We start from the raw sequence: 11,163 nt of genomic DNA on the forward strand, positions 1-11,163 counted from the left end.
TTAGTGCAATAAGGTAATTGACCCATGCGCGATATAGTGGAATGTTTATGAGTCATTACTGTATGACACCAATAAATTACGAACGAAAATCCTAGAACCTAACTACCACAACTCATGTGATTGGCCCTTCTTCAAGTTTGATTAAAATTTGAATTCGGCCGGTGGCATTCCGGGCGCTTCGTTTCATTAATCCAATGGCCTTCGGCGGCCCTCCCCCTAAATAAATTAATAGTGGCTTGATTATTCCGCTCGCAAAATAGAACGATGATGATCGCAATATTTTATCCGAATATATCACCGCTTACATAGATTTGGCTTCCGTGTGAGGATTTACTGTGTCGCGGCATCCCGCCGGGGTGGTTCGCACGAGTGGCTCATTATGTAAGGAGGGCATGTGGATGTACATGTTCGGCACATTCGCGATTGTGGTAGCCAGGAAACTAGGTAAGACATAGATACGACGTTTTAGGGACACGCAAAGAAAACCTTAATTAATATAATTATGGTAATATGTTTGTTAATGATGTATCCGTAGATAGATGATTATATATGGTTTTGCGTAAGGGTGGGTCAAACTAATTACTTGGGCAGAGCGACCCACTCAGAATTGAGCATGGAATGAGGTAAGTATATAATATGCTTGATGGTTATAGTTTAGTTAGAACCTAAAAACCGTGGAGGAACTACATGCCTTATTTCTTATCGCGTATGGTTTGTTGTGTGGTTAGGGGGGAGTTAAAAACCTCGGTGGAGGAACTAACTGCATGATGGATTATTGTATATATATGTATATTATATGTTGTATTTTAGGACTACTCACACCACATTGTTTATAATGTCAATCCGATTTGCATGTTTGTTTATCTCGTGTTCATTCAATGAACATAGTTGATAAGTTTTGACAGGTTTAGTGTTGAAGAAGATCGGTTCTTTGCTTGTGGTTTTGCCTTACAAGATCTCGGATAAGTTTTGTTTTCCCGAGGTGATATAGATTTTCACCGAGATAAGGTTATTTGCATTTTCATTTGTAAATTGTTTTTGATAATGAAGATGACGGTTGTTTAAGTTAAAATTTTTATTGGTTTTTAATTATCCGCATATTTTAAACAGTTTATGGGTTTTTGGAAGTTGAGAGTGCATCACACCTCGGAAATCAAAGAGTCGGAGACAAATAATGTTTTTCCGAATTCTGTCGAAATTCGGGGTGTGACACCGCCCCTGTTATCAAGACCCCAGAGGTCGCCTCCGCTCCTATTATCAAGACCCCAGAGGTCGCCCCAGCTCCTATTCTCAAGACCCCAGAGGTTGCCTCAGCTCCTGTTGTCAAGGCGCTCACTAGAGCCGCCAGCTCACTAGCGCAGGTAGACTCACTTAGGTCCTGACGCCCACTTGAGCAACATGCTCTCAACGAGCAGAACACTTTCATAAGCTAACAAGCTCTCCGCGAGCAGCAACACGCTCTCTTGAGCTCATAGGCTTCATAACCTCTTCAATTCCCACTAGTTGAGGACCTACAACGGTAGGATCAACTCAGTGAGAAAACTCTCTGTGAGCAGTACGCTTTCTTAAGCTAACACGCTCTCCGCGAGCAACACGCTCTCTTGAGCTTATAGGCTCCATAGCCTCTCCAATTCCCACTAATTGAGGACCTACAACGGTAGGATCAACTCAGTGGGAAATCTCTCCGTGAGCAGTACGCTTTCTTAAGCTAACACGCTCTCCGCGAGCAACACGCTCTCTTAAGCTCATAGGCTCCATAGCCTCTCCAATTCCCACTAGTTGAGGACCTACAACGGTAGGATCAACTTAGTGAGAAAGCTCTCCGTGAGCAGTACGCGCTCTTAAGCTAACACACTCTCTTGAGCTCATAGGCTCCATAACCTCTCCAATTCTCACTAGTTGAGGACCTACAACGGTAGGATCAACTCAGTGAGAAAGCTCTCCATGAGCAGTACGCTTTCTTAAGCTAACACGCTCTCTTGAGCTCATAGGCTCCATAGCCTCTCCAATTCCCACTAGTTGAGGACCTACAACGGTATGATCAACTCAGTGAGAAAGCTCTCCGTGAGCAGGATGCGCTCTTAATCTAACACGCTCTCCGCGAGCAACACACTCTCTTAAGCTCATAGGCTCCATATCATCTCCAATTCCCACTAGTTGAGGACCTACAACGGTAGGATCAACTCAGTGAGAAAGCTCTCCGTGAGCAGTACGCTTTCTTAAGCTAATATGCTCTCTTGAGCTCATAGGCTCCATAACCTCTCTAATTCCCACTAGTTGAGGACCTACAACAGTAGGATCAACTCAGTGAGAAAGCTCTCCGTGAGCAGTACACTTTCTTAAGCTAACACGCTCTCCGCGAGCAACACGCTCTCTTAAGCTCATAGGCTCCATAGCCTCTCCAATTCCCACTAGTTGAGGACCTACAATGGTAGGATCAACTCATTAAGAAAGATCTCTATGAGCAGTACGCGCTCTTAAGCTAACACGCTCTCCGTGAGCAACACGCTCTCTTGAGCTCATATGCTCCATCACCTCTCTAATTCCCACTAGTTGAGGACTTACAACGGTAGGATCAACTCAGTGAGAAAGCTCTCCATGAGCAGTACGCGTTCTTAAGCTAACACGCTCTCCGCAAGCAGCACGCTCTCTTGAGCTCATAGGCTCCATAGCCTTTCTAATTCCACTAGTTGAGGAATTATAACGGTAGGATCAACTCAGTGAGAAAGCTCTCCGTGAGCAGTACGCGTTCTTAAGCTAACACGCTCTCCGCACGCAACACACTCTCTTGAGCTCATAGGCTCCATAGCCTCTCCAATTCCCACTAGTTGAGGACCTACAACGGTAGGATCAATTTAGTGAGAAAGCTCTTCGTGAGCAGTACGCTTTCTTAAACTAACACGCTCTCCGCGAGCAATACGCTCTCTTGAGCTCATAGGCTCCATAGCCTCTCCAATTCCCACTAGTTGAGGACTTACAACGGTAGGATCAACTCAGTGAGAAAGCTCTCCATGAGCAGTACACTTTCTTAAGCTACCACGCTCACTCGAGCTACCAGGCTCCATAACCTTTACAGTTCTTACTAGTTGATGACCTACAACTTTAGGCTCAACTCAGTGAGAACACTCTCTACAAGCCGAACAATCATAAGTGCAAGCATTACCTCCAGGACCTCGTCGAGTCCGGACATATCAAGCATTATACCAACATTGCTGATGGCGACCTGCACCATAAATTCATGGCCGTAGATAACGTAGCAGATCTCCAGCTCGCCATAATCACCATGATGTCCAAACTCGCTCTCGTAGCAGAGGGCGTCCCAGCGATCGATCCCGTCATGACCGCCATCAGCACTCATCAGACAGAAATAACGACAGAACGATCCACATGATCACCTCCCTAGTTGTCCATGTCAAAATCAGCGACTGGATAGTCAAACGTGTCTTGATAGACCTTGATAGTTCATGTGGCATCTTGTTCTATCATACCATCAAAGAGATGAACCTGCCCAGATTGGTCTTCATAGATCCAATAGCTTTTCTCTATGGATTCAAGGGCTCTCGAGCCGACCCAAATGGTGACATCATATCCCAGTCTCCGTTGGATCCAGAGAGGACAAAGTCAGCATCAACACACGTTTCAGCGTTCTAGACATCCACTTGTCCTACAATGCCATCCTAGGATGTCACTAGATCCATCAAATGCAAGCATTACCCTCAACATTCCACCAAGTACTCCACTTTCCCAGCCCCAGAGGTATGATGGAGCTTCGTAGTAACCAACTCGAGGCCTACAACTCCAATAAGATCCTTTCAGTAAAAAAGCCAGCTGGGGCTTCGGTCGAAACTAAGGGAGAGCTCGCCAGCACCAAGATGGCAAAAGACTTCATCGTTGAGGTCAAAATCAAAATGCCAAAGGAGAACGCTTAGGACTTTGTCAAAAAACTCACTCCACAAGTCAACTCCTGTTGCCAAGATCTCAATTCCTCAGGTCGAGAAAATGTCACCCAAGACCAACTCCTCTGAGGTCGCTTCATCTTCTAAAGCCGCAGTTCAGAATGAGGAAAAGGAGAAAGTGAACCTAAGAACGGAGGACGTATGCACAGCTCGCTCTCTACAAAGCAAAACACTCTCAGGAGTTCAAACGTTCTCAAGCACAAAACGCTCACTCGAGCTCGAGGGCTACACAACCCACCACTTCTCACTAATTGAGAACCTACACTTCTAGGATCAATTTAGTACTTGTCAAACTAGCATCTCTTGCATATTCAGTTACTACTCCGCGTGCTTCCCACGTGTGGAATTACTCTCTCATCAGGTCGCCCCCACAGAATTGGAACGACCTAATGAGAGGGGGTTGTGTGAGGGACTAATATACACAACCAATGTATATTATACACGTGTCCAGCATAGCGGAAATACCACACTTCCTCGAGCTGCATTTAGAGCGACCTACATCATCAGCTCATACCCCCGAGCTATGAGATCGCTCCAGATCAGATTGACTCGCACATCCTCACGCAGAGCGTTCTGATCCGTGACACAACATATCTTCTAGAAGCAATCATTGCCAAGGGCGTAGTTACACACGCTGTCTCCATAAGCTACTAACCACTGCCGCAAGCTACTAACCACTGCTACTAATCCCCATCATTACAGCATGCCTACCAACACAGTTCTCACACGCCTTCTCAATCTCCACCCTACATTTGTGTTGATCTTTACACATGTTAGGCTAAGATTCACTTTCACCATCTATAAATACCTCCCATATGAACTACACCAGACCTGATTCTTCTCTCCCCCAAGAATCAAGAGAAGATACGTAGGCAGTTCGCTCATCAACGAACTCAGTCTTTACCATATTAAACCCCATTCTCCCTCCGACCTCATATGTGAAGGATAACTAAAACACACCTTTACAACCACCAAGAGTAGATTTATAAGATGAATTGAGGACTGATTTTTGGTGAAGATAGTCTTCTCATATTGGAGAATCTCTCTACTAAAAATCAGCCCAAACAAAAATGTTTAACTTTGTCAAAAGTGTTAGAATTAAATAGTCTTAGAGAGAACACCACACTAACTTAAGTAGATTGAATAATAGAGAGAATGAGAGAGAGAAATCTTATTGATTGGAGTCCCATGAATGGGAGGAGGACAGGAAGTTACCTTTATATATAACTAGGTAATCTCTTTTCCTAGATACAAGGATTACCAGGATAGGTAACTTCTTTTCCTAGATACAAGGATTACCAGGATAAACACATATGAGGAGGTGTCCTATATGGGTTCAATGGTGGGCATCCATATAGGCCCACGGATTTCATAACACTCCCCCTTGGAATTCTGGTGGATGCATCTATTGTAGCATTCTTCTGGATGCTCTATAACTATCCAATGACAGTTGCTTCACTAAAACCTTGCTAAGGAAAATCCAGTGGAAAAAACCAAAGCGAAGGAAATTAAAAGAGTATAACATTACTCAAAATCATTGTGACTTGCTTAATACTGCCTCATTAAAACCTTTACTAGGAAAACCCAGTGGGATAAAGCCTAGATAAAGGAAAATAGTACAGTACATATGTCTTGGGACATATTCTTTAGGATGCTCCCCCTAATAAAGACAAGTCTTTATATGGCTTGGTGGTGAACTCTGTGCATGCCAATCCTATATACAAGCTTTTGAAATGTACGCTTCGGTAGTGATTTAGTGAAGAGACCATCAAGGTTGTCACTGGAATGAATTTGCTCGACCTTAATCTACTTCTTCTTCTGAAGCTGGTGAGTGTAGAAGAATTTTGGCGCAATGTGTTTTGTCCTGTCTCCTTTTATAAATTCTTCTTGAATCTAGGCTATACAAACTGCATTATCCTCATAAATAATGTTGGGAACACCTGTTATAGAAGGTACGATAATTGGCAAAAACTACGAATATGCCCAATTAATAACCTTAGCCATACACATTCATGACTAGTTTTATGAAGAGTTAAAATTTCAGAGTGGTTAAAGGAAATTGCACTAAAGTTTGTTTAGTGGAACGCCAACAAATGACAACATTACCACTAAGAAATAATAACCTGTTTGGGAGCGATACTTGTGAGGATCTGATAGAAATCTTGAATTTGCATATCCCACAAACTTGGAACCTTTAGAATCCTTTGAGTAAAACAAACCTAAATCCATGGTTCTACGTTGATATCTTAAGACATGTTTTACGCCGTTCCAGTGCCTTTTAGTAGGCGCTGAGTTGTACCTGGCTAACAAATTTACATATAAAGAAATGTCCAGTCTAGTGCATTGTGCTAGATACATTAATGCAACAATTGCACTCAAGTATGATACTTTATGACCCAATACTTCATTTTCTTTTTTGGGGTGATATGGGTCTTTCTATGTGTTTAGTGACCGGACGACCATTGGGGTACAATACTTAATGGATGTGCCTTGTCCATATGGAAATGTTTCTAAACATTCTCGGTGTAATTAGTCTGATGGACTAATACACCACTAGATCGAACTTCTCTTGATCTGCAAACCGAGACAAAGTCTTGTTTCTCCAAGATCTTTCATCTCAAATTCCTTATTTAGGTATTGAGCAATTTTCTTGAGCTCTTTCGGAGTTCTAATCAAATTTATGTCATCCACATAAATGGCTAGTATTGCAAATCCATTTAAGGATTTCTTTATAAAGACACATGACACTACTAAAAAAAGAACATATTATGACGTATGATTTTTATCTATCTTGACATCTTTGTTGAAAACCATGCATCAAGATATGTGTCTGAGCGATGATTTTATGATGGCTATTACAACACTATGTCGTGTATGACACAAGTGTCAAGAAAATATGATAATTTTATGACGGTTGTTGTAATATTGTGTCGTGTATGATACAAGCGTCAAGAAATTTTTTACGAAACCAAGACAAGTGTCATCAAAATTTATGACGTGCTTGGCAAAACCATTTTTTTTAGTTTTGAAACTTTGTTTACCTTTTGCGGGAAGCGTCAACTGTCAACATCAGGTCTCACCAAACAAGCGACTGAAGTGAGTTTTATTTTTCAGTCTTTTTATTAGAGAAAAAAAAAACATGAATGTGCGTTTTTCTTTCTTCCTGGAAACCTAGGTCATTTTCTTGCACTTACACCAATACACCACTCCATTCCTTCTCTGAAATCTAGTTAGGACATCTCGCTGAATCTTTTTGTGCCTCTCATATCTGGCCATGGAGAAAAGGGCGCCTCCTTTTCTATCAAATTCTGGTCTTAATTGGTTATCATTACTGAGTTTTTGTTCGGGTTTTTGAAAGATTGAAAAGGAAGACGTGGAAGGCTTTGGATTGATCAAGGTATGCCTCCATGTCTTAATTTCCCTAACCCTATTTCTTTCCTCATTTCGAAATTTCCCTGATTCGTGCTTTGTGCTCATGTGTTCATAATCATTGATTAGTTCGGACCATCTTAACCGTTCTGAAACATAGGTTATAACACCCCGTGTTTTTTTATACGTATTTTTCTATTTAATTAATTAATTTAATTGTTTATTTTAAAAATTCGTCGGATTGGACTCGGATACGGGCTTGGTTTTGGGCCCGAAGTCGGTGTTAGGCTTGGGTTTCGACCCAAGTTATAAACACATTGTTCTAGAGAATAGGGTTTTGAAGATAATAAAATATAAAAAAATGGACAGAAAGAAGTCGGGTTTGTTGGAGAGGTGGAGCACCGACGATTCGGCTAGGAAAATTCGTCGAAATTTAGTTAAGGTGAGTAGCTATTTTGCTATTTCAATCAACTTATGGTTTTCTCGTATTGATATTGTTCATTATCCGTGGTATTGGACTTCGTGCCATCTGTTTTATTAAACTTTATTGAATTTCGGTTTGAATTTAACCGTCGAAACCAATTGGGTAAACCGGTCAAAGCTTTGAAGAGCAAAGCTTCGGTGAGGAGCCGCCAATGGCGGCTCCTCATCCATTTCATGTATCGTTAAACCGTTGTGTGGTGGGGTTAGTGGGATTACCATTGGTGGTGGTTGGAGAGTCGGGCTTTGAAGCCGGGTAAAAGCTTGAACGGCTATTAATGGCAGCCAAGAAATCGCCAAGAATCGGCCATTGTTGGTTTTCGCTTTTTGATTGTGGATGATGGGGTTGAAGTGTTGTGGTATATTGGGTAGTGTAGATCAAGTTGTCCGAATGGGTGCCGGGAAGCTTGGTGGAAGCCCCGGACTTGTTAATGGCGCATTTCCGGTGATACTGGACTTGGGGTTTATCGTTTCTAACAATTGTTGAACTATGTTTGGTTATTAGTTGGTTAGTGGTGGTTGAGGGGTTTGTCCGATTTGAGCTTGGAACAAGCTCTAATGGTGGCCAAATTCCGATCTAGATTTAGGAATAGTTTTTGTTTTATGATTTTCGGTTTTTTTGCTTTTGTTAAAGTCGGTTGGTTTTGATTTGGTGTAAAACCGATGTGATGAAGTTTGGAATGGGTGGAAGCTTGTGGTGGCGGATTTTGGTAGTCAATAATTTTGATTGGGCTTGGGCACGGGTTGGTTTTATTTGGGCCCCGAGGTTAGTTGTTTGGTTGGGCGGTTTTAGTAAGTGGTTAGGGGCCTTAACCACATTAAGTTATTTGGGCCAGATTCTATTTTTGTTTAGGTTGGGTCCGATTTTGGTTGGTTTGATTGGGCTGAAATCTTGTAGTTTTGTTTGGGCCCGATTTTTATTAAGTTTGTGGACCGGTTTAACTTAACAGTTTTGGGCCCGTTTAATATTTATTGGGGCCATCCATGGACTTAAAATAGATCTAATTGGGTCTTTAAATGTTTAGACTTTTTAAGGTTTGGGTTTGGCCAGTTGGGTCCGAACCATGGCCTTAACCATGAGCCCATGAGCCATGCACCTTTGACCTTAGCCATGAACCATGGCTATGACCTCGAACCTGTTGAACATGGAAACGATAGTTTGACTTCGACTATGATGGTTGACTTTGACTTTGACCAGAGTTGACTTTGACCAGGGTTGACTTTGACCAGTTGACCCAATTTGATCTTTTAACTCGGATTATGATTTGGGTTATTAAGATAGGTCTAGGGCTATTAGCATACTTGACTTTAGGCTAAGACCTCTATATATATGTGTGTATGTGTATTAACTACTATGTGATTTTGCTGTATTTTATGATATGCAACGCTATGACACTAAGACATCCCCGAAAATTAATAACGCCAAAATAAAAATACAGAAACAAGATACTCATTCGTTATCTTAAATGATATATAAAATAAAGTTCAATAATGCATAAATAAATTTACCGCGACTCTTTTAGAACTCCAATTTTTCAAGTTTTGAATTGAGTTTTATGACCGCTGATGTCATATGTTAGGTGGGCATTTATTGAATGTGCCATAAATGGCCCGTTAAGCGTTATATAGGGTATTCATTGAATGTGCCATGAATGACCGTGATTGTTTGGATCCGCCTCTAGAGAGGAACTAAGGTATTCGCTTTGAAGTGGTATTAATTTGATTATGTGAGTGTTTGGGTTTTCTTTTGAATACCTAATATAATATCTACATATGATATATAGAAGTTCTAACTTTCTTTTAGGAGGGTAGGACTTAATAACATTTTGTTCCTACCCTTATACAACGGGCGGATATCGGTAAGTGTAATTCAATGGTTTAGATATTAAAAGGAGTTATTAGAATGAGTTAATACAATGGAAGTTAATAAAATGGAAGTTTTGTTTGGGAAGAAACTATGCGATGAGATGACTAACTAACTGTCTTCCAAGCCGAGAATGATTAGGTTATGATAGATTTAAAGTGTTAGTTAAATAAGAAAAGTTTGAAATGTTTATATGTGTTTAGTCATCATACCAAAGAATTCAATTTGTCAATCCATGTTTGCTTTGTTTTGCTTAACGTGTGTGTTTCTTAGGAACATAGGTGGAAGGCGCAATCAGGCGTGTGATTTGGATTCTCGCCTGGAGCAGTCTGGGAGTTTAGTTTATTAGGTTTGATCTTTGGAATGATGTAATAACGTAGGTTACATTTTTATATGACATGAGAATATGATGTTGGAAATTGTTATTCTTAAAGTTTGTTTATGTTTGTATTGGGATGGAAGAAAGTTTTTAATAAAGTGATAGTTGAGGAATTTGGAGATTTTTGTTGTTAAGTTGATCCTGTTGTGATGTGGGTTTTAGGTTTTGACATGTGTTGTATCCCCCCGTCATAGCCTGGGTTTTTAGACAATTGAACCAAGTGATGGTTGAGATAATTATATTTCAAGTATTTCATTTTTTTTTAATTGTTTAGAAATTCGGGCTGTGACATAGGTGGTGTTTTGATGGGTGAGAGAAGATTTTTGATGCACGTTTTGATAAGAAGAAGATTTGTTTTGGCAAACAAGTGGGTATTTTTTATCATCTCATCTTATTTTCTATCCTGTTGATGGACATTTTGATCTAAAGAAATTGGTCTTTTGAACGTTTCAGGGAGCAATTTGGTTAATTATATCAGAGGCTTACCAGGTATTTTGAAGAGAACTTTAATGTGTTTGAGACCTGGAGAATTTAGGTGCTTTGCATTGTTGTTATTTTGAATAGTAGATAATGAGCTAGTTGGTCTGCTAGTCTTTGTTTAGATTTGGAGCTGCAAAGTAGAGTATGTTCTCTTTTTATGTTGCTATACTTTGCTTTTCCATGTCTTTCATGTATGTCGTCAGTACTATTTTTTGTATTGCTTGATGGTTACTAGTAGTGTTGTATCAGTGTTTTCGGTCTAAGCTTTTATAAGCTATGTTGCAAGAAATGTGATACAACCAGGAAGCAGTAATATGATAGCTTTATATTGCTAACATATTTCATGTTCTAGTTATAGGTGCAACTGTTTTCAGCACTAGGAAGGGTGTAAATGTTTTCAAGTTGATATGTGAATGCATGTAGGGATGTAGAATTTTATAAGTTTTCAGATGGCCATATGCATATGGTCGAGTTCTCGCAATGAATAATCCATGTTGTCATTTGTTTCATCATATGTTTTGTGTACTGCTTGCTTGATTTGATCATGAGTACATATGAAGTTCGCTCTTTTCTTGTTTTATAACAAGTGTTGCAGTGACCTTAGGTGATTGTTTTGGAATGAATACTTGGCAGTG

General features: G+C 40.5%; 1 long non-coding RNA gene across 1 annotated transcript; it reads left to right on the plus strand.

Moving 5' to 3' along the window:
• The first annotated feature begins 7,108 nt into the window (after positions 1-7,108).
• On the plus strand, positions 7,109-10,406 carry LOC147519929 (uncharacterized). Its single transcript, XR_015214328.1, has 3 exons — positions 7,109-7,353; positions 7,455-7,485; positions 10,343-10,406. It is a non-coding gene; the product is annotated as an uncharacterized LOC147519929 (long non-coding RNA).
• The last annotated feature ends 757 nt before the right edge of the window (positions 10,407-11,163 follow it).

This window comes from Coptis chinensis, chromosome 2 (genome assembly GCF_015680905.1).
Source record: "Coptis chinensis isolate HL-2020 chromosome 2, ASM1568090v1, whole genome shotgun sequence".
Classification (NCBI taxonomy): Eukaryota; Viridiplantae; Streptophyta; class Magnoliopsida; order Ranunculales; family Ranunculaceae; genus Coptis; species Coptis chinensis.